This window comes from Mauremys reevesii, linkage group 12 (genome assembly GCF_016161935.1).
Source record: "Mauremys reevesii isolate NIE-2019 linkage group 12, ASM1616193v1, whole genome shotgun sequence".
Taxonomy (NCBI): Eukaryota; Metazoa; Chordata; order Testudines; family Geoemydidae; genus Mauremys; species Mauremys reevesii.
In genome coordinates, this window is record NC_052634.1 from 22,126,038 (window position 1) to 22,149,336 (window position 23,299).

At 49.1% G+C, this 23,299-nt stretch overlaps 3 non-coding genes and 1 pseudogene across 3 annotated transcripts; 3 read left to right on the forward strand and 1 right to left on the reverse strand.

Annotated features, from left to right (window-relative positions):
- Nucleotides 1–9,263: 9,263 nt before the first annotated feature.
- TRNAM-CAU lies at nucleotides 9,264–9,335 on the forward strand. Its single transcript has one exon. It is a non-coding gene; the product is annotated as a tRNA-Met (tRNA).
- A 764-nt stretch (nucleotides 9,336–10,099) lies between these two features.
- Nucleotides 10,100–10,173, reverse strand: TRNAN-GUU. Its single transcript has one exon. It is a non-coding gene; the product is annotated as a tRNA-Asn (tRNA).
- Nucleotides 10,174–18,309: 8,136 nt separating this feature from the next.
- On the forward strand, nucleotides 18,310–18,441 carry LOC120376610 (annotated as a pseudogene).
- A 3,128-nt stretch (nucleotides 18,442–21,569) lies between these two features.
- On the forward strand, nucleotides 21,570–21,786 carry LOC120376547. Its single transcript, XR_005587405.1, has one exon. It is a non-coding gene; the product is annotated as a small nucleolar RNA U3 (small nucleolar RNA).
- Nucleotides 21,787–23,299: the final 1,513 nt, after the last annotated feature.

Sequence of the window (23,299 nt, forward strand, 5' to 3'; positions counted from 1 at the left end):
AACCAACACACAGGTACAAATCAACAAACGAATGGCAGCAAACAACATGAAGACAAGAAAAGAACAAATTGGTAAAGAAACTAAGTTACATAGTAACTACAAATTGGGTAAACAAATTGCCTGTTAGTACCAGTCATAATTTGGGTCAGTAACACTGCATCCTAACTAAGGCACATGTTATTCAAAACAATCTTGTTCAGTGTCTGGGTACCAATATTAAATCCAGACACAGCAATATTTGATAAATTGGTTACTGTCCATTCAGTAGGTTATCTGGAAGACAGCATCCATAATAAACAACTGGATCTACATCAACCAATGGAACAGAGAAGATACCCACTTCTGTTTCCTGCCCAGTAAAGCTGACCAAAGGGTGACAACCAGTTTAAGGATAACCTATAATATCAATGGACAGTACTGTGTAGTAACTAATTACAATATATTTATATATAAAGGCCTCAGTGGTAGTGTCACTACTCCAAATTTCTGTTTTACTTCTCATATACACTGTGGGACACACTATCATAATCCCTATCCCAGTATTTTAAAACATTCAGCCTACTACTAATAATGAGAGAGATAGTCACTGAAATTGCCCTAATAGGGGTGTGTGTCTATCTGTATCACCAAAGTAAAAGGGGCACAGTACACCAGCAAATTGGAAAAACATGGTTATGCTTGGCTATAAGGTGGTGTCATATGTACACATACATACTATACATATATGCCCATACACGCTACAAATATATATGCTATAACTATATAATTTATATATATTAATTATTTGGGAGTGCCTCTAAGGCTCAATCATAATACTACCTTTATATTTTACATTTACATTTACATTGGTATGGTCTCACGAGGCCCTCAATAAAACACTAGAAAGGCTACTTACCCCCTATGAATCTATGGTCCCGGGCCTAACATTCCCAGGCCCAACATAAGGGACTAAAATAATTGAATAATAAAATCTGCCTAATAGTCGTACGAGGGAATGTGCAGACTAAACAGACAGATGGGGCATAAGTGTATGGATGGTAAAATAAGGTAACCACATAACAGTGTTTAGCCCACTGGGTTATCTTTAGTCCATACATTATGCTTTTCCGGGACGATGGGTAAACATCCTCCCCATAAAAAGACAAAAAGCGGGGGAATGTAGTAAGTGCAGGCCCTGATAAAGGCCCAGTATGAGGCCTGAGGCCTGAACTAAAGTAATGGTCAAGACTTTGCTAACATAAAGCAAAGTTAAGCTGTGAGCCAGAGGTAGGCCCTGCTCACAGAAGCTGGCACGGAAAGGGCTGATGCTGCATTCACCTAGCATAAACACAGCACTAGAACACACTATACTGAAACATTCCATAGATAATAAAAGGACAGGCCGACCCATCCCAATGACAGGGGCAAAAGGGTAAAATGATGGATAGAGTTGTTTTGTTCGAACCAACATGTACAAGGTAGAAGGCGGTGCCTTAATACGTAGAAGGGTTGTAACTTGCTACGTAGAGAGGTTGTACCTCAATACGTCAGGTGTGATGTGTAACTTGTTTGTATCGGTGTATAAGAATGCATCCCTGGGGAGGTGTCTTTGTCCGGCCGTAGGGGGAGTGGAAAGTCCCGCCACTAAGCCGGGTCCTTGCCAAGAGGCACTTTCTCGTAGTATGCCCTGAATTAGGCTAAGAAACCTACAGGGAACTGCAATTGTGTCCGAGGTCGCAATAAACCTAGCCCGATGTGGCTTTGCATCTTACTGGACTCTGTGGTCATTGGGGATTCTCGTCGGGTCTGCTGTGTCAGCTTCTGCAGAGCTGGGGCAGCACACAGAGGGACTCACACACGCAGCCGAGTGATATCAACAAGGAGACAGCAGAGCACCACACCGGTACCGCTCTGACAACAATTGCTAGTTGAAAACTTTTCCCAATGCCCTCAGTTTTCTCTATGAGAAATTGAAATTGTATCTTTGCACTAATATCCCAAATGTGCAAGTCCATCCCCTCAGAGCAGCCCCACACCCTGAGCCCAGGGGAGAATCTCAACTGGTTTGTGCATTTGTAACCCTGGGGCCTGAAGCTGATGAGAGAAAGGGAAGTGAGCGATCTTGGAGGTTTCCGATACCACCTGCTGGGAGCAGAGGGAATTGACTGAGCAACGTCCTGGTTAATTTTCACCTTGTTCTCTGCCAGCAGGCTCAACTGGAGAGCTCGGGAGTGACTTGACAATGGCAGCACCCTATGTACATTTTGGAGCCATTGGGGTGAAATGTGAGTACTTTTGGGGTTGGGACCCACATGAGAATGGATGTGCACAAACTGGAGAGAGTCCAGCAGAGGGCAATAAAAATGATTAGGGGGCTGGGGCACATGACTTAAGAGAACCTACAGGCCATATCCTGTATGTTAAGCTAAGGCAAAGTTAGCATCTCTATAGTGTGACCTTTTACACTATAGAGATGCTATAGAGAAAGGAAAATTGATCTTTATCTTGTTAAATAAAGAGAGAAGTATCCATGCCTGTCTAAGACCTTTACCTAGACCAATCGACAATGGAGAATGGCATAAGGGGTTTTTCAGTGTTGTACCCACAGAATTAACACGTACACCACAAGGGAACTTATGTGCATATGTACATGTCATCAACACGCACAAACATACCAGCCTATGAAGTAAGCGTACCCTAATGTTTTGTGGGTAAGGAATGAAATTTGGGCATAGGAGGAAGGATTTCAGGCGCTTGTGCCCTATAAAAGAGGTAACCCACCTCGCTAGATCACGTTGCTCTATCATTCTGACTTACTTCCTCCACTCTCTCTCTATCTACTATCAGTAGGCTGTACTTGTTCTTAAACTTTAAGTTTCAAAGTAACTCGGCTAAGCTTGGTTTCCCTACGTTTTTATTCTTTGTTTATTAGGATTTGATTTTAAGTTTAACTTATTCAAGTAAACCCAAAGTAACATTAGCTTTTTCTAAGCACTGCATCTTTCACTCAAGAATTGAGAAACCTGAACTGCAAGGCTGGTCCCGTGTCTCTTACCACCAGGTTATCAAGGAAGGGTGTGAGTATATTAACCAAAACTTTGTTGCATATAATGCCATATGTATCTTTTGAATAGCAGTAATGCAACTGTAACTTTATAACTCAATTAAATTAAATAAAATGTAAGCTAATAAATTACATTTTCATCATATTTTCCAAATTAATATTATTAGTACACCCTAAATCAGGCTACATGGGACAGAGAGTTGGAGTGCAGGGCGATGAGAGCACTGGCTAGGGGGTGCAGGCTTTGGGGTGGGGTTGGAATGAGCGGTTCAGGGTGCAGTAGAGGGCTCAACGTTAGGGCAGAGAATTGGGCTGTGAGGGCTCTGGAACAAGGCCAGGAAAAAGAGAATTGAGGCACGCAGGGCCGTCCTTAGGATTTATGGTGCCCTAGGTGAGATTATGAAACTGGTGCCCCTGTGCCTGATCTGCTCTTAGCAACAGAAATATAAGCTTACACTATTGGAAAACTTGCCGCATTCACGGTATTAAAACCAGTTTAACTTAATGAAGCAATCTGTAATGCTGATGCACTAGCACTAAAGAAGTAGCACTATAGAAAAAATTCTGATTTGACAGAATGATGCAAATAATATAATTTTTTTAATTTGTCAAAATTGAATTGGAAATTTATATGAAGAGGTATTGAAACAAAGATTTTTTTTAATTAAAAGCAATCTTTCTGGCTTTTTTGGCTGCAAAATCAGTTTAATAAGCTGGGTTTCCAAACAGTGGGAAAATATAACCCTAGTTTTACTGCTAGGTAAAGCACAAAGTGACCAAAATGAAGTCAGCACAGAATCATCTCATCTAGATTAAGGTCACACAGAAATGTTACAGAAGTCCTATTGTGCCTTATTTTTGTTTGGAAAGACATTAGCAATAGCAGCACATTCATATGATAAAATACATGATAAATCACTGCCTCTAATGTTCCATCAAAAACTGACATGTTCACAGCTCTAGCATGAGCTGCTGTACAGATTCTTCACAAGGAAGTGTCCCTGGCCTTTTTAACTCATATTAACTATGTATTTACTTTATGAAAGTTGGAGAAAACATTGTGAAAACGTAAAACATTGGCTGCCCAACTTCTGGGCTGGCAAAAGCTATACTGACTCACAGGATAAAAAAAAAAGCAGGAGAATCTTAGTACAACATATGGTCAGTCTATACCAGGGGTCAGCAACCTTTCAGAAGTGGTGTGCCAAGTTCACTGTAATTTAAGGTTTCTCGTGCCAGTAATACATTTTAACGTTTGTAGAAGGTCTCTCTCTATGTCTATATTATATAAATAAACTATTGTTATTATCTGAGGTCCTGCTCAGCCCGCTGCCAGCTGAGTAAATGGAACCCCAGACCGGCAGCGGGCTGAGCGGGACTGGTGGCTGGAACCCTAGACAAGGATCCCAGGCCCTGCTCAGCCCGCTGCTGGTCTGGGGTTCTGACCACCAACTCCTGCCAGCCAGGATCCCGGCCGCCAACCCCCCTCAGCCCGCTACCAGCCTGGGATTCTGCTCACCCAGGCTGGCAGGAGGCAGAGTGGGGCCGGCGGCTGGGCTCCTGACTGGCAAGGGGCCGGCAGCCAGAACCCCGGAGTAGCAGCAGGCTGAGTGCTGCCGGCACCCCAGACTGGCAGCAGACCGAGCCACTCAGCCCTCCACCGGCCGTGCTCAGCCCGCCACCAGCCCACTCAGCCCGCTGCCGGCTGAGTGAATGGAACCCCAGGCTGACAGCAGGTTGAGTGGTTCTGCCGGCCTGCTCAGCCCGCTGCCAGCCTGGGGTTCCTTGGGGGGTCCCCAGGCCAGCAGCAGGTGCTGAGTGGGGCCGACGGCCAGTATCCCAGCTGGCAATAGGGCAGCAGCCGGAAACCCAGAGCAGTGATGGGCTGAGCCACTCAGCCTGCTGCTGCGTACCATCAAAAATCAGCTCACCTGCCACCTTTGGGACGTGTGCCGTAGGTTGCCGACCCCTGCTTTATACACTAGTAAGGAGATGAGCATATTACAGTTGTTGGAGGGCTCTTATCAGGAGTAACAGGCTATAGGAAAGTCAGTCGACATTTTTTGTTTCTCTGATGAAAACTGGCCCACTCCCTGCTTCAAACCAAACCTGTCACTAATAATTGTCAACAACTTAATTTTCTGTTTTTGGCTAAGATATTGATTTTTTTAAAAAAAAATATTGAAATTGGATTCAGGATTGTTAGCAAGAATTTTTGGCAAACAAAGTTGTTAAATGACAATCTAAATGGCAACACAGTACTGCTTTCATGCTTGGCTCACCCCCAGCCTGCTGGTCCAACAGCTGCAGTAGTAGACCCCAAAATCCACCTCTTGGGGTGCAGAATAGCAACAGCAGCAGCAAACCCTCAGGTCCAATCACATGCCAATGGGCACCACCACCGGCCTTACGGACCATGGTGAAGTTAGCCCAGCATCTGATCTCAGGGACAGGTCACCTATGGAGCCACAGCAGCTCATCCTGCCCTGTGCAGCTCCCCCCCCGGATGAGATGGATTGGTGGCAGCTGCCAGCCCGGGGGGAGGCGCTCCCCAGCTAGGGTGATCAGATCCAGATGTCCTGATTTTATAGGGCCAGTCCCGATATTTGGGGCTTTGTCTTATATAGGCACCAATTACCCCCACCTAGAGTGACCAGACAGCAAGTGTGAAAAATCAGGACAGGGGGTGGGGGTGGGGGTAAAAGGAGCCTATATAAGAAAAAGACCCCAAAATTGGGACTGGCCCTATAAAATAGGGATATCTGCTCACCCTACCCCAACCCCCTGTCCTGATTTTTCACACATCTGGCTAACCCCAGCCCAGCCCTGTGTGACATTCCAATCCTGGCTCACTGCCCAGGAAGTGAGTTACTTTCACTGTCATTCCTCAGCAGGCAGCCAGCCAGCCTCCTCCCCCACACCTACCCCCCAGCACCTCACCCAACCCAGCCCTGACGGAGGGGAGGGAGGAGAGAGAGAGGGATCCTCCTGAGGAGGAGGGAGAAAGGAGGGTGCTCCATGGGGCAGGGGAGAAGAATGGATGTTATGGGGGACAACAAAGGACACTGGTTCCAGAGCTGCAGAGCCTGCCTCACCTCACCTCAGCCGGGGGGAAAGAGTCACACTCACAGGTGAGCTCCTTCCCCAACCCCTACCCCCTCCCCTTCCCAGAGACCCCAGCAGCCAATCCCCTCCCTCAGACTGTGCTGCATTTGGCTCTCTCTAGGACCCAGCAGCCCTGCTCTTACATGCTCCACTGCTTCCCGTCTGTCCAGACTCCCAGCAGAGCGGTGCCCCCAGACCTAGTGGTGCCCTAGGCAGCTGCCTATGGCTAATGACGGCCCTGGAGACATGAGAGAGACAGATCAGGCTAGAGCAGAAAGTGGTTGGGGGGTGTGTGTGTGAAGGGTTTGAAATGCAAGGAGAAGAAAAATCTTTCTCCTGCTCCCTCTCATCAGAGCATCTAAAAACCAGATGAGAGATACCTCTCCCCCACTGCAACATCAACTCTGGTGGGCTCGGGCTGAGGAAGGAACTTCTCTCCCCAGCAGCTCCAGCACGCCTGGGCTGGGCCATGGACACCTCCCCGCACAGATCTGGTGTGCCTGGCCTGGGACAGGAGGGGCTCCTCCTCTCCATTGGGGACATGGCGGGATGAGAGATGTGACAGGGCTTTACGGGAAATCATTATTTGCCTGATTCATGTGCCAGTCCTAGTCCTTGCTGACCCAAACGAACGGTTTATCATGCATGCTGATGCCAGTTTGGAGGGTCTGGGAGCAGTCTCCTACCAGGAAGTGGAAGGTAAATGTAAATCTGTGGCCTTTGCCAGCTGAGGACTGTCTGATAGCGAAACTCGCTATCCCATCCACCAGCTGCAGTTCTTGGCCTTGAAATGGGCCATCACTGAGAAATTTCCAGACTACTTGTCCGGTGCTCAGTTTCAGCTATGGACAGAGAACAATCCACTGACTTCTGTGTTAACAAGGGCTAAGCTGGATGCTGCAGGGCAGAGATGGGTGGCTACTTTTGCTAGCCATAACTTCAGCATTCAATACCAATGAGTTGGTATAACAGGGAGTGTGATGTATCAGGACCACCAATTCTTGGCTGGGGGGGAGGGTGTAAGCAGGGTCAGAATGAACTCTACCCTGCTATCTGTTGGTGATGTGATGCAAAGGCATTTAGTTGCTGATGTGCATGGTCACACCCACCCCGCATTGCATGATGGGGGTGCTTGTCCAAATGGTGATTTTGGCTGCTGTGGGATCTCCAAACTCTTTCTTATTAGGGCAAGAGTAATTAAGTGTAGTAATCCTGGTGACATGAATCAAGAACAGTAGAACGGTACTTAGCAGTTCTTGATTTCAGAACTCACCCAAACCAACATAAAAATCTTTAGACAAGGCACATGGGTTCCAAACAATAGCAAATTAAAAGAATTTGAAACAGATGGGGTGAGTAGTCTCTTGGCCTATCCAAGGCCATGATCAAGTGTCTTGATATTATTGGTCTTTTGGCCTTGAGATGAAAACCTGGTCTGTGTCTTGGGAACTTTGAAGGAAAATTATCTAAGCTGTATCTGATAGGTCCTTTATTTGAGTCTTCTACCATGGGATTCTTTAGCAATCTCTAAACACATTTTTTATGGTTTTCTTCTCTCTTTAGTTTAAAAATAGAATTAATTATTATCCTTTTTAAAATAATGTGTTATAGCATACACTGAAAATCTTCAATGCAAAAGCAGGAATTTTAGTTATACTTAAACAGGTTGTCTTTGACGGTACTTAAAAGCTAAAGTTGGTAGAAATGTACTGCTGAATAAGAACCTGGTAGAAAAGTTTTGCTGGAAGAGTTAGCAGAGCAAGATTGTTACTCACAGGACACTGGGTGGGTTTATGCAAATTCTGGATTCTGGGACCAGGGTGGGGGGGGCACACATGCACTACCTCTGCAATTGACCTTTGCTATCTCACTCCCTAACAACACACCTTTTACCTCTCAGGACCAAAATACACCATGAAAAAGATCTAACGGCATAAGATTAGGGTAAGCAACCGCAGCACTAACAACAATTTTAAGAGTTTCAAAACCGCCTCTGCCTTTCCACACCAGGGACAACAGAAAGGACATCAGCACCACCTGCAAGACACCAACAAACATCCATTTCTATCTCCCACCACAAGCGGCCGTTAGGAACCCCTACCCCTTAATGGTGAGTACTTTTCAGGAGAGGGTGACGCTCTCAGGCCTCAAATGCCAGGTACAGTTACTCTGTCCTTGATCCAAAATCAACAGGAAAATACACTGGATTACTCCTGCCCCAATAACAAAGAGACTGGGGATATCGCAGCAGCTGAAATGACCATTTGGACAAGCACTCCCATCATGCAATCCGGGGTGGGTGTAACCATGCAAATGACATCAGCCCCAAAAGGCCTTGACAACACATCACCAACAGATGGCAGGGCAGACTTCATACTGACCCTGCTTCAACTAGATTGTGGCAAAGATTCCAAAACACCGAACGTTAAAACTCACCAAACGCGGGTCAATCCATCCTCATCGTCGTAACCGCTCGTTATATTCCACACCCGAACGTAGCCCTCATATGGACAACATACCCTCCTAACTCAGTGTCTGTACATTAACCTTTTACCCCCCAGTCAGGGCTATTGCAGATTATGTAATCCTTATGCCACCCGACCTTAAACCGAATTTTGCATCCCTTGGGTAAGCTGTACGTTGTTCCCTGAGCACCAGAAACTTCTATGCCGAAACTCTGTACTGTACACTTTTTTTTTCTTTGAACGTCATCTAAATAAAAAGTTGACTTTTGTTCGAGATCCCGGCTCCTGTTCCTTTGCAAGGCGTGTGCGTTTGCTCCGGGTTTAAGTCTGCTAATACAGCGGGGGCGATGGAGCCAAACGCGCTTGCCTGCTGCAGACGCGGATCCAAGGCTGAACCTCATCCCCCACAAGCTTGAAAGCTTAACTGAAAACAGTTTAAGAAGTGCTCCCGTCTCCGGCACTCAGCTACCCAGCTCCCAATGGGGTCCAAACCCCAAATAGATCCTTTTTACCCTGTAGAAGCTAGCTGTAAAATCCTGTGACCAGGGCAGCTGCCTAGCAGCCTGCGCATCTGCCTGCCAGCACGAGAGCGCGTAAGGCACTAATCCGGATAGTGGCGGCTAGGTAGCAGGGGGAGGGTGTGAAGAAGCAGCAGAGTGGCGCAGCGGGAGCGTGCTGGGCCCATAACCCAGAGGTCGATGGATCGAAACCATCCTCTGCTACGCATGTGCTTGTTTCTTTTCCCTCTGGGCCTTCAAGCGAGCCGGTGACCAGCAGAGCACCAAGAGCCTAGGCCATGAGGCAAGAGGTGGCTGAGGCAAAGCAGCCTGCCAGGGAGCTCCCCGGCACCTCTGGCTACCTGGGCTGAAGGCAAGAGGCAGGCCTAGGTGTGGCGAGGGCCTCCTGTCCTGGAATGAGGCTGCAGTGCTTCCTGGTCCCCTTTTCCCACCACCCCGGCAGGCGGCTGCTGCGGGAGAACACGAGGGAGGCTCTGGGGGTGCTAGGCAGCGCTGTGTGTGTGGCTGTCAGGGGAAAGAGCCGAGGCTCCGGACTCGACCTGCCATTGACTCGCGTGGCTCTGCACGGCCGTCAGCTGGGGCGGGCCAGGCTGCGGACGTGACTCAGGCTTGGGCCGCATGGCCGCGCTTTCCTGACGAGGCATGAGGCAGGCCAAGAGCTTTGCACAGCGTACAGGGAAGTGGGAGGGAGGTGTCTTTGAGCCGGCCTGTCTCCTCCGCTTCTCCCTTGCCGCTTGGGCGGAGGCGGGAAGGGAGCGAAATGTTCCCGGCTGAAAGTTTTTGTGCTCGGCTTTGAGGATTAAGCCTGAGCCTCCGGCACGGCTGCTGGCAGATGGGTTTCTGAATGGCATCCAGCCCGCTCTTTGGACCACCAGCTGAAAGCACTGAGGCCAAGAGGCAGCAAAATGGGACCTTTGAGGCTCCCCCACAGGCCTCGGGGAAGCAAGGAAGCAGCACAGGCTTAGCGTCGTCCCTGGATGGGCTCGAATCACCACCCTTTCGGTTAACAGCCAAACGCGCTGACCCATTGCGCCACAGAGACATGGAGAGGCAAGGCTGTATTGAGCACAAAAGCCCGGAATCAGCTCAGGGCATACGGTATAGCACATGCATGCAGTGGATAGCCAAGCAACAGCAAGGAACTGGACTGGTATGGAGCGAAAGTTCTGTGGGAAGGAACAGAAAAGAGCACCGGGGCTGTGGTACAGCGCTCGCATACACTTTCTTTGGTCCGTTTTGCTGGAAGAGTTAACAGTGAGAGACTGCTAGTCACAGGTCAGTGGGTGGGTTTGTGCAAAGTAGGAGTCTACAGGGAACTGTCTTTGAAGAGAAGGAAGGAGAGGAACCAGTGAGAGGAGGGAGGCTGAAAGACTTCTCTCTGAACAGCATTCTGTGTTAATGGTTCTTGCTTTGAAATCCTCAATTGGAGTCATTTCGGGGAAGTGATCCTCACTTAGTTACCTAATTTTCAAAGTCATGTGAATGGTGTTTGGTGCGTGTCTGGGAGCTCGTCATGGCGAGGTAGAAAGCAGTGGGGGCAGAGAGGCTGTGTAACAACCAAGGGTGTCACCCTTGTTTTTCAGCTCTTTAGAGCCCAGATCTAAGGGTATATTACTTTTGTTCACTGAATTGTTGGGTAGTAAGTCATCTGTTGGACTTTGATTTATTGTCTTTTGTCTGCAAGTAGTAAATCAATCACCAAATGTGCTCCTGTTGATTCTGCAACTTTACCAGGGTGGGAGTGGAGTGGTTGGGGGGGGGGCACCTGTGAATCCTGTGCTGTGAGGACAGGAGGTAAGTCACAATAAGATATATCAACTTCAGCTACACTATTCTTGTAACTGAAGTTTTGTGTTTTACATTGACCCTGTTCCCCCCCCCCCCCAGTGTAAACCAGGTAAAAGTGTAAGTAGTCTCTTAGCCTATCCATGCTGTGATCAAGTGTCTTGGGGACTATCTACACTATGAAATTCGGTCAAATTTATAGAAGTGGTTTTTTTAGGAATTGTTTTTATACAGTCGATTGTGTGTGTCCCAACACAAAGGGCTCTAAGTGCATTAAGTCACTGGACTGCATCCACAGTACCAAGGGAGCGTCGACTTCTGGAGCGTTGCAATTTGGGTAGCTGTGGGTAGCTATCCCACAATCTCCGCTGTCCATTGGGATTCTGGGTTGAGATCCCAATGCCTGATGGGGCAAAAACAGTGTCGCGGGTGATTCTGGGTACATGTCATCAGACCCTCCTCGCCCTCCCTCCCTCCGTGAAAGCAACAGCAGACAATCATTTCGCACCTTTTTTCCTGGGTTACCTGAGCAGACGCCATACCACGGCAAGCATGGAGCCCGCTCAGCTCACCGTCACACCGTACGTCTCCTGGGTTCTGGCAGACATGGGACTGCATTGCTACACAGCAGCAGCTCATTGCCTTTTGGCAGCAGAAGGTGTGTGTTCTGATTAGTAGCCATCATCCTAGGTGCTCTTTTTGCTGATCTCAGTGAAATCAGTTGGGGCGCCTGGGCAGACAAGGGAGTGACTCAGCCAGCTCATTCCCATCTTCTGCCAAGCAGCCAGGCGATGACGATGGCTAGCAGTTGTACTGCCCCGTTTGCTACTAGCCTAAGATGTAAAAGCTAGATGGATCAAAACAAGAAATTGACCTGATTTGTTTTGTGAAATCAACAGCCTGCTAAATCCAGGGTTTTGAGTTCAATCCTTGAGGGGGCCATTCTGTGTGACAGTTGTTTGTGTTTCTCCTTGATGCAAAGCCACCCCTTTTGTTGATTTTAATTCCCTGTAAGCCATGCCGTCAGTCGCCCCTCCCTCCATCAGAGCAATGGCAGACAATTGTTTCACACCTTTTCTCAGCGCAGAACCAGAAGCTGCAAAAGCAAAACCAGGCAAGGAGGCGACAGCAGTGCGGTGACAAGAGTGATGAGGACATAGACATGGTCATAGACTTCTCACAAAGTATGGGCCGGGCAATGTGCCCCGGCAATGTGCACATCATGGGGATGAACTCTGCATGGTCACCTGTGCTGATCAGCACACCACGCTGGCCAAACAGGAAACGAAATTAAGAAGTTTGCAGGCCTTTTCCTGTCTACCTGGCCAGTGCATCTGAGTTGAGAGTGCTGTCCAGAGCGGTCACAATGGAGCACTCTGGGATAGCTCTGGAGGCTAATACCTTCAAATTGTGTACACCACTACCCTAAATTCGACCAGGCGAGGCTGAGTTCAGTGCTAATCCCCTCGTTGGAGGTGGAGTAAAGAAATCGATTTAAAGAGCCCTTTAATTTGAAAAAAAGGGCTTTGTCGTGTGGATGGGTCCAGGGTTAAATCGAGGTAATGCTGCTGAATTCGACCTAAAGTCATAGTGTAGACCAGGCCTCCGAGGGATTTTATAGCTACTGGCTGGCTGGGTGTCCAAAAAAGGGAGCAACCCTCCCCCCCGCTTCCATTGATCACACTTGGTAACTACTAAGCAGAAGCACAGAATCATAGATTGATTTGCTGAGTCTCCTGCAGGCTTCCTCACGGCACAGCAGGGCTGCTCTTGGTTCTGCACAATGTTGTTTCGTTTAGCAGTGACTGTGAAGGCACTTCCAGCTATTTGGCCGTGGGAACTCTGGTATTAAGTGGACACCCTGTGTATGGCTGTATTGCTTGTAGATTTATATATTCTGTATTGATGTTACCAAATGGAGTATTTTGTAGCTGTCTGCTATAATTTGTTTAACTTGTATGAAATACGAATATGCTCCCTCAGACTTAATAACCTGCCTTTCACACACTCCCTGCCCCTCGCTCTCTGGGGTGGGAACAAGCCACCAGCATGTGTGTCCATTGGATTTTTTTATTTAATTACTTCTCATTGTTAAATTATTTATGAGTGGTTTTTAAATTTCATTGCAGTGCGTTTTCTTCCTGCCACTGTCACCTGGCAGCTCAGGGATGTGAGATTCTCCTCCATTGCGTTTCTGCCCATGGAAAAAGAAGAGAGATCACACGTCAGTACCTTTGGAAATAAAAGCAACCTGGAAACAAACCAGCTGTCTCCTCAGTGTGCAGTTTGTGTCTCTTTTGCTGCAGTTGATGTGTGTGCAGCATGTGTGGTGGACAGGGGCACTGTGTGCTCACATGGGAATTCACCACCCTTGGTGCAGGATTTGACTTGTTCCTGGAGTGAATGTAGCACTGTGGAGTGTCAGGCACAGGCTGCATGACCCCCTCCATTTATCCTTGGTGCAGATACAGCCCAGGCAGTGCTAGTGCAACCTCCCCTCCTGCTGCCCTCCACCATCATCTGCACAGCCCACCTGTCAGGGCAGGAGGGGAATGTTGCTCCATGGATCCTGGTTCTCAGATGGGGCTGCCCTGGGATGGGGATGTGTGGTTGCATCCATTAGGTCACCAGACTGAGCCTTCTAATATCCTTGGTGATTATTCCCAAGATCCAGGACTTTGTGCTCAAACAAAGAAACATCTCCCAGCTTCCTGGTTGAAAATAAGGCCCTTTCCTTGCAATATACAGGAAAGAAATAGATCTTCACCCCAGATTGGACTTGAACCCACAATCTCTGGCTTCAGAAGTCAATGCTTTATCCATTAGGCCACTGGAGCCTTGATGTACAGCTCCTTAAGAGATGGAAATTTCCTCTCATAAATGCACATTCCTCACATTTGCTTCAACACTAAATAGCCCCTTTATGTGCCTTACAGAAACGTCTGCATCCCCTGGCAGTGAGGCAACTGGGCAGGTCGCTGACAGAGCTGAGCACCACCTTTCTGCCAGCCATCGTTAGAGAAGAACCCCACCCTGGAGTCACCCCTCCCTCCTTCAGCACCTCCACGGCTGTGGCTCTGAGTGGCAGTAGGATGATTAGGGGGCGAATCCGGGGCTGGAAGGGGGGTGAGGTCGGCCTGTAAGGAGTAACCAGGTGGGGCAGACCCAGGGGGAGGCTGTGGGCTGCTGGTTGGTTGTTGTGATCCGAGCTCTAGATCAAAGCTGCACAGTGACCTGACACCCAGGGCTATAAGGCCGACATAGTGACCCCCTTACTGGCCTCTGTGACCCCCAAACCCTTGTTACTAAGGGCATTGAGGAGTCTCTGTCCCTTAATAACTTCTGGGAGCTCCCCAGCAGGCTGTGGGCGTCAGCCGCCTCCTGCCTCACAGGTTAGACTCTTGGCACCGTGCCAGCCACCCCCTCGCTTGCAGGCCCAGTGTAAGAAGCAGGAGGCCTGGTGCTGGCAGAAGAGGGTTTTGATTGATCCACCTCTGTGTTATGGGCACAGGACGCTCCCACTGTGTCCCTCTGCTGGCTTTTCTTCAGCAGTGCCTAGCGGCCCTGGCTCCAGGCTAGCGCCTGGTGAGCTCTGGCACTGGCAGGAAGCGCTGCAGGGTGCTGGGCAGCGGCCCTGGCAAACCAGCTGCTGGTAGGTGTCTCTGTGGTATCATGGGTCAGTGAGTGCAGCTGTTAATGGAAAGGAGGGGGGGTTATGCTCCCCCAGGGCTGCCACTGAAGGCTCCTCGTGGGCTCCTCAAGGTCTGCTGGGAGCCATGATGTCCCCCTTTTGCCGCCTCGAAGGCTCCCTCTTGGACACAGTGGGGTCACCTGCTGCCTACAAGAGTGTGAGGGCTGCACTGCAAAAGCGCATCTCCCAGCAGCCACGCCAGAGGCTTAGACCTAATCCTCAAGGCCGAGCGCAAAACCTTCAGCCGGGAACATTTCGCTCCCTTCCCGCCTCCGCCCGAGCGGCAAGGGAGAAGCGGAGGAGACAGGCCGGCTCAAAGATGCCTCCCTCCCTCTTCCCTGTATGCTGTGCAAAGCTCTTGGCCTGCCTCATGCCTCGTCAGGAAAGCACGGCCATGCGGCCCAAGCCTGAGTCACGTCCGCAGCCTGGCCCGCCCCGCCCCGGCTGACGGCGCGCAGAGCCACGCGAGTCAATGGCAGGTCGAGTCGGGAGCCTCGGCTCTTTCCCCTGACAGCGCTGCCTAGCGCCCCCAGAGCCTCCCTCGTGTTCTCCCGCAGCAGCCGCCTGCCGGGGTGGGTGGGAAAAGGGGACCAGGAAGCACTGCAGCCTCAGGCCGGGACAGGAGGCCCTCACCACGCCCAGGCCTGCCTCTTGCCTTCAGCCCAGGCAGCCAGAGGTGCCAGGGAGCTCCCTGGCAGGCCGCTTCGCCTCAGCCACCTCTTGCCTCATGGCCTAGGCTCTTGGTGCTCTGCTGGTCACCGCCTCGCTTGAAGGCCCAGAGGGAAAACAAATGAGCACACAGGTAGTAGAGGATGGTTTTGCTCCACTGACCTCTGGGCCCAGCACACTTCCACTGCACCACTCTGCTAGCTTTTCATCCTCTTACCACCCAGCCACCACTATCCGGATTAGTGCCTTACGAGCTCTCGCGCTGGAAGGCAGATGCGCAGGCTGCTAGGCAGATGTGCAGGCTGCTAGGCAGCTGCCCTGGTCACAGGATTTTACAGCTTATAGAGGGTAAAAGGGATCTATTTGGAGATTGGACCCCATTGGGAGCTGGGCAGCCAGTTTAAGATCGGGTGGCATAAGGAATACACAATCTGCAATAGCCCCGATTGGGGGTAAAGGGCTTTGGTGTGTGGAAGGGTGCAGGGTTAATTCGGTTTAACACTGCTAAATTTGGTATAAACGCGTAGTGTAGAGCAGGCCTAACAGGGATCTCTGGGGAACAGACGTCATTGCTTTAAGAGCAGATTGCTTAGTGTGTACATCTCTTCTGAAGCACGTTAGCACCTTTGGCTCTTGCAATGTGTGCTTCTTGTGCGTAACTGTTCCGATGCGTCATTCCAATGTAGCCAGTTCCAGTTTGTTAGTCCTGCCTCTGTGAGTACAAGCTATGGAAGAAATATCTGATTGGCTGAAGAGGTGTTCCTCTCTTAGTTAGAAGAAGTGATTGGTGAAATTCGAGAAGACGTTTATTTGTAACAGAAGCTAAAGAGGCATTTTAAAAAGTTTCTTCATATGTTAGGTGCCACAATGAGACATGCATACAGTGTGCTGTTTGTCAGTCTCGCTGTCTCTGTGATCATAGTGAGATTTGATGTATTAAATTACACACTGTAACCACTAAATATAGGCACTCTAGACGTTAGACTATAGCCGTGGGAGGTTGTTTTAACACAAAGTGATTGGTCTCCCTAAGTAGTGTCTGTTACAGCTATCCCCCTATTCCATTTTGTCTGTTACAGCTATCCCCCTATTCCATTTTGTTTCTTACAGCTGTCCCCTTACTCCATTTTGTTTTTGTTCTCCTCCTGTGGCTGCCCCTCTCTGGCTGTTAAGTTGTTTACCAGGGCCACTGCCCTTCTCAAAGGGAGGGCCCCTTAAGTCGTTTGCCAAGAGCCATTGCCCTTCTCAAAGGAATGGCCACTTGTGCTGCGTGCTAAGTGGGACCACTGCCCTGTTCAAAGGGTTAGTCCTGTTATCACCTTGTTAAACCTGGGCTTGGTGTAGGGTAGGCAATGTCCAGAGCTGCAAGACCTAAAGTGGCCACATAGCTGAGCATATGAGTCATATCTGTGAGCTCAGAACTTGCCCAGGCATGTCCTGTGCCTACCTGCAGTTTTTCCCTGTGTCTCCTCCCCTGTGACAGAGGGAGCCTATCAGGATTACTGGTGGGAAACTGCCTAAGTTTGCCTTTATAACCAGACATTTTCTGATCAGACCTCAGAAAGGTTTCTGCATTGCTACCTGGTCTGATCAGTCAGGGGTTCTGGGGGTCCTTTCTCCGCTCTTGTTTTATTTTTGAGCATACCCCCATTTTTAACTCCCCTCCCACAAACAATGAAATTTGCCTGGAAATCTCCTGATTATTGTAAGCGAATTGAGTCCTCTCTGTGTCCTCTGATGCTGCTGCTGTTCCTGTCTCTGCCTTTGCTGCTGCCTTGGGGACTGGTAAGAATCCTTCTGAGAAACTTTCTATACTTTTATTTTATTATTTTAGCTGCTGGCCTTGTTTCCCCAGCAGACAAACCCAAGCTAACTCCTTGGTCTGTATCTGTAATCTGCTTCTAGCTCCACAGTGCCTTTGCTGCTAGAAATAAGCCTGCTTGCAGCCGCCCCACTGCTGCAGCCACCACTGGGCACACACCACTGTGCCCTCTGGAACTACCCCTAGTATAAGGTGCACCCATTAGGTTAGGTTTAGCCTTTAGTCTAGATAAATTGTAATTTCATTTTGCATAGCTGTGGTTAAGTTAGTCTTAGAAAATTGTTGCATTGTGTTTGTTACTTGCTAATTTGTGTAGTCTTGGTTAAGTTAGATCATAGATAAGATTTTGCTGTGTTCTGTATAATTGTGATTAAGTCTGTCTTCCCACTGTCAGCCCCCCTCCCCCCCGGGCTTCCCCAGTCACTTACAGTCTGTTTGTTCTCTGTGTCTCTCTAAGTTTAAATCTCCCTCCGCAATGCCTTTGCCTTGTGCTCCTCTTCCCCCATCCCAATGTAGCATAAAACCCCATTGGTTACTTTTTTTCCCTCTGATACACCTCACATTCTACATTTACACCACTGTGACACATTTTTACCTAGAATTGTTTCCTATTTAACATATTTTATCCATAACTGTTAGTTGGTTAGGAGTACTTGTGGCACCTTAAAGACTAACAAATTTATTTTAGCACGAGCTTTCGTGAGCTACAGCTCACTTCTTCGGATGCATAGAATGGAACACACAGACAGGAGATATTTATGTGTGTGTTCCATTCTATGCATCCGAAGAAGTGAGCTATAGCTCACGAAAGCTCGTGCTAAAATAAATTTGTTAGTCTTTAAGGTGCCACAAGTACTCCTGTTCTTTTTACGGATACAGACTAACACGGCTGCTACTCTGAAACCTGTTAGTTGGTTATATGCTGCTGTGACACACCCTTTACATAGAAATTGTTAGCTACCTGTTACATTTATATTTCTGTGTTAATTGGTTACCCACCATGTTGTATCCTACTGTATTGTACCCCACTATTGAAACCCCCCTACTGTTCACCAAAAGAAACCCCTCCCCAATTGTCTACCGTAACAAACCCCACACCCCTCACTATTGAATTTTCCCTGTTTTTGCATTTCTTAATAAAGTTTATTTTGCACCCCACCAGTGCAGTAATTGTCCCCCAAGATCCCCTACCTGCTGGCAGGGACAAGTAGGAGGATGAGTTAAAGTGCTTTTTCCTGAGTGTAAAGCAAGTAAGCAGTATTGCTTTGATGCAGTTGTTGTCTGTTATTGATGATTTTTCTTTCTTCTCTCTGGGGAAGTAGAAGGGAAAGAACACAGACTGAGTGGTTAGTCTGTATAAACTACATTAAAAAACATTTTTTGGAAGTTGGTGTTTAACTTCTGTTTCTGATGTGTATATTTAGAGAAGGGATGTAGTGATTGTAACTAATTTTTAGTATATGTATTGCTTCTGTATTGTGGGAGGATGTGGGTGTTTTTCAGTGAGTTTTCTAATAGCATGAGAGAAGAAAATGCAGTGTAAAAATACAACAGTTTTTTATGTAAACAGTTGCTTAGTTGAACCTCTAATTGCTTAAACTTCTAAGTCCACCTTTTTATGCAGTGTCCCTCTCTTTTGTTCTCCCTCGTTCTAGTTTAAACTTATAGACTCATGCATATTAATTCTGCAAGTTCTCTCCACTTTCCACTTTTTCTTCTTTTCTCCACCCTCTCCCCCATTTCGAGTAGCCCCTATTTCTACCCCTAATGCTCTGCCAGTTTGTTGGTATGCAACTTTCTCGGAGCCTCTCTGAGTCCTTAATACAGTGCGTAAGGTGGAAGTGGGGGAGGAGAAAATGGGACCCACAGAACCCCTGGCAGGTAAGGTGACTGGGAGAGCTTGACTTGGGAAGGAGGGAGGAATGGGGGAGAAGAGGCAAATAGGGGTGCACACAGTCTCTACAGTGGTGGAGAGAATGGGGGCCCTGAAATGAAGCGAGGGGATAAGTGGAGGTACACAGAACCCCTCGTCCTATGGAGATTGGAAGAACCTGGCATGGGGGGAAGGGAGGGTACACAAAGACCCCGGCATGGGGGAATAGAGGGAACACAGAGTCCCTGCCATGGGGAAGTGGGAATGGGGGTGAGAACAGAGCCATTGGTGTGGGAAGAAGTGTTGGGAACTTGGTATGGGGAGAATAAGGGTGCAGAGATTCTCTGGTAAGGTCTGAGATTGGGGGAATTTCAGGGAGTCCCTAAAAAGAGTGGGATGGGAGAGGGCACATAGGGAGCTTGCGGGAGGGAATTGAGGGGTGCTGGGAGCCTCGGGGCGGGCAATAAACTCGACCTGTACAAACTACAAAGTGTGCTCCCCCTACTGCTGTGAAGAACGTGGCCATCTGCTGACAAAAAGGCTGTTTGCAAAAGGTCCGATCCATTTTCTTTCATGACCACTTGTTTTAAAAAACGAGTCATTACGACGTTAATCAGGGTAGCCGGGGATTGGCAGTAGGGAGGGTGTCTTTGCAGGAGAAATGGCCGGCGCTTAGCTAGAGACGTGCTTTCCAAAGGGATAGTTGGAGGACGATTTTTACCATGTTTTCTTCCAATCCGGCACCGAATAGGCGGGATTGCTTGAATGCAGCTGCTGTCTGGCGCTGATGCCCGCTGCTTCTTCCCGCTGGAGAAGCGGGAGGGAGACAGCATAGACTGGGGGCGGGGTTTGTATTAAATGAATGAACGAAAAAGCTTTGAAATATGACTTTTTAAATTATGCTTTGGGAAGTTTATAACAGCTGGTTTTGTTTCTCAATCTATAGAATACTTCGTTTTCCTAGGCGTTGTTGTGAGGGGTTTGTTCATCAGCCTTTTTTTAATTTGTTTGTGGTGGGGGATTTTGAAAACCAGTTTAGAAATCAGTGGGAATTGAGTGCCCAGATCACTTGTATGGCTTTGAAAATTCTCCTACAGGCAGCTTTAAGCCTTTGCCTTGTCCCGCTTTTCAGGAGAAAGAGACTGTAGTTAAATGCCTGTTACACCTCTACAGATGGTTACCGAACACTCTCCAGGAAGGCGAATGTGTTCAGCACCTGACTCCGATGCCAGCTCTCTCTAGCTTCCACTCCAGACTGTCTGGCTGGGCTCACTAACAGTTACTGATATTTAGATCGCTATGAATTATAGGTGCTGCTGTTTCAAGGGGGGGAATCGTGGCGATATACTTGCAGAACTCGAGACTTGCTGTCTCCTGGCTACACCGTGCAGGGCGCTGGGGAATTGTGCTGAGAGCAGCAATTGAACCAAACCCCGCAGCTCGGCCTCCGCTTTGCAGCATGTAAATGGTTGCGGTTGCACTAGTACGATGTAGGGGCGCCGAGTTTCCACTATGCTGGGGGGCTGCCCCCCCCATCGGGCTCCTCCCAGGCCCCGCCCCCAGCCCTCCCCCCCTTTCCCCAAGGCCCCACTCCCGCATTCAGCTCCTCTCCCTCCCCCCCTGTCAGCGGGCAGGAGGCGCTGGGGGAGCGCGAGGAGTGGAGGGGGCGGGGGCTGCTGCTGCTGGGCACTAATGACCCATCTGGTTTCCCCCCCGGGATGCTCCAGTCTCGAAGCAGCCAGAGGCGGCGCCTGCCCCCGGTCACGTGACACGCGGAGTCTCTAGTGCCGGGAACCGGAGAGAACCAGCTGCAGCCCCGGGCGGGCAGAGCTGCGCCGGGCCGGGCTCCGCCTGCGGGAAACGGGCGCGGCGCCGGCACGTGGCAGAGCAGAGCCTGTGAGAGGCGGGGCCGGTTCGGGCAGTAACAGCAGGAGGGTTTGATTGGTCGGTAGGAGCTCCGCATGCTAATCAGGAGCAGGGGCGGCTCTAGGCACCAGCAAAACAAGGTGGTGCCTAGGGCGGCAAAATCTAGGGGGCGTCCCCTGCGGCCGGGGGTGGGCGGCAGGCTGGGCCGGCGGAGCTGCCGCAGTCATGCCTGCGGGAGGTCCACCAGAGCCACGGGAGGACCGGACCTGCCGCAGGCATGACTGCGGAGGGGGCGCTCGTCCCGTGGCCTGGCTGGACCTCCCGCAGGTATGACTGCGGCAGCTCAAGCGGAGCCGCCGGACCCGCGAACCGTCCGCAGCCGCGGGAGGTCCAGCCGAGCCACGCGGGACCAGCGGTCCCTCCGCAGTCATGCCCGCGGGAGGTCCGCTGCTCCCGCGGCTCCGGGGCGCCTCCCGCGCATGACTGCTTGGGGCGGCCAAAAACGTAGAGCCGCCCCTGATCAGGAGGCGTGTTTCTGTAAATAGCGACATAAACATCTTCTAATGGCCAGTGCGCTAAAGCTGCCTCGAGTCTGCTTCATGACATGGGGACCTGCCTTTAGACTTGTGTCCTTTAGTTCGCTGGGGGTGAAACCCGCTGTATGAAAACATTCACCATGGGAATAAAGCTTGCGCACATTAGCCTGGGTGTGTAGCCGAGCACAGCTTTATTAAGACTATACTTTCAGGGATCATTTCTATAGTTTGTAACTAGAGAATTGTGGTTGAAAGTGTCTGACCTTGCTAACCATGATGAAGAGTTAAAGTGTTCTTTTCTGAGCATGAAGTGAGTGGACAGTGGTGCTTTAATGCACTTGCTGTCTGCTATTGATGAGTGTTCTTGCTTTCCTTTTAGGAAGTTGAGAAGAAGAGAACACAGACTGAGTGGTTAGTCCTTATAAAACAAATTTAAAAATAAATGTTTTGGTTTTCTTTTCTGTTATCTGAGCTTGTTTAAAGCTGTTGTTTAGTGGCAAGTCTTAATTTCTTTTAGTAGAATTTGGAAGAAAAGTAAAGGTAGTGTGAAAACTGGTGTTTTAAAGGTTTCTAATTCAGTTCTTACTGAAAGTTTTTTAAATTTTCTTTATGCTGCTCTCTCTCTTTTTTTCTTGTAATCTATTTCAGAATTTAGGTAGGGTCCTGTGTCTGCACGTTCTCTTCCTTTTGCCCTTGCTTCTCTCTTCTTCCCTTCCCTTTTTTTGGGAAGCCCCTATTTTTTACTTCTCCTGCTCTGGCAGGGGGTACGCAGTTTGCTCTTGGCCCCAAGCCCATCAGACAATCCACACAGGATCTGAGAGTTGCTGTCTCTTGGCCGTATAGTGGGTAGAGGGTTCTAAAGCTGTGTCAGGGTGTGTCTACACTATGGGATTATTCCGATTTTACAGAAACCGGTTTTTGGAAACAGTCAAGTGAACGCGGCCACACTAAGCACTAAAGAACTAGAGAAGCAAATGGCCGCTCCAGGTCAGAGCCCCAGACATCGGGCAGAAACAATGAGCTGCATGTCATTCTAGGGGGTGCCCCTGCAGCAACCCCACCCATTGCTTCCCTCCTCACCCACCCCTCCTGGGCTACCGTGGCAGTTATCCCCCCATTTGTGTGATGAAGTAATAAAGAATGCAGGAATTTGAAACAACACTGACTTTATTGCCTCTGCAAGTAGAATTCAAAGGCAGGAAGGGGAGGGCAGCCTCCAGCTGCTATGATATTCCAGGCAGGACTGAATCTCCATTAGACAAAGCTTAAAGAAGGGAATGACCTGGGAGTCATTCCCATTTTTGCCCAAGCACCCCTGGCCGACCTCACTAAGGCCAACCAGGAGCACTCACGGGATGACAATGACAGATATCAGTCCTCCCATAGCATCTGCCCTCAGGAAGGGAAAGAAAGGGGATGCTGCTGTGTAGCGCTGCTGCACCGTGTCTGCCAGCAGCATCCAGTAGACATACGGTGACATTGAAGAAAGGCGAGAAACAATTTTTTTCTGTTTGCTTTTGGGGGGGGGTGAACATATACCCTGAACCACCCGTGACAATATTTTTGACCCTTCAGGCTTTGGTAACTCACCCAAGAATTTTCTTGACTAGCTTCACCTCTGCACCAACTTGCACTTTTCCTATGTGAGCCTGGCTAGCTCAGTTGGTTAAGCAGCAAAGAGTCTTGTGGCACCTTATAGACTAACAGACGTTTTGATATAAACTCGTAGTGTTGACTGGGCCAGAGAGAGCAGCAGGTTTCCCATATTTTTTCTTGCTCTTGTTTTCTTGACTAGTTTCTCCTCTGCACCAACTTGCTCCTGTGCTTCATGAGCCTGACTAGCTTAGTTGGTAAAGTATCAGACTTTTAATCTGTGGATCCACAGTTCAAATCTGTGGTCAGGTGATAAACTACTCATGAAGATCT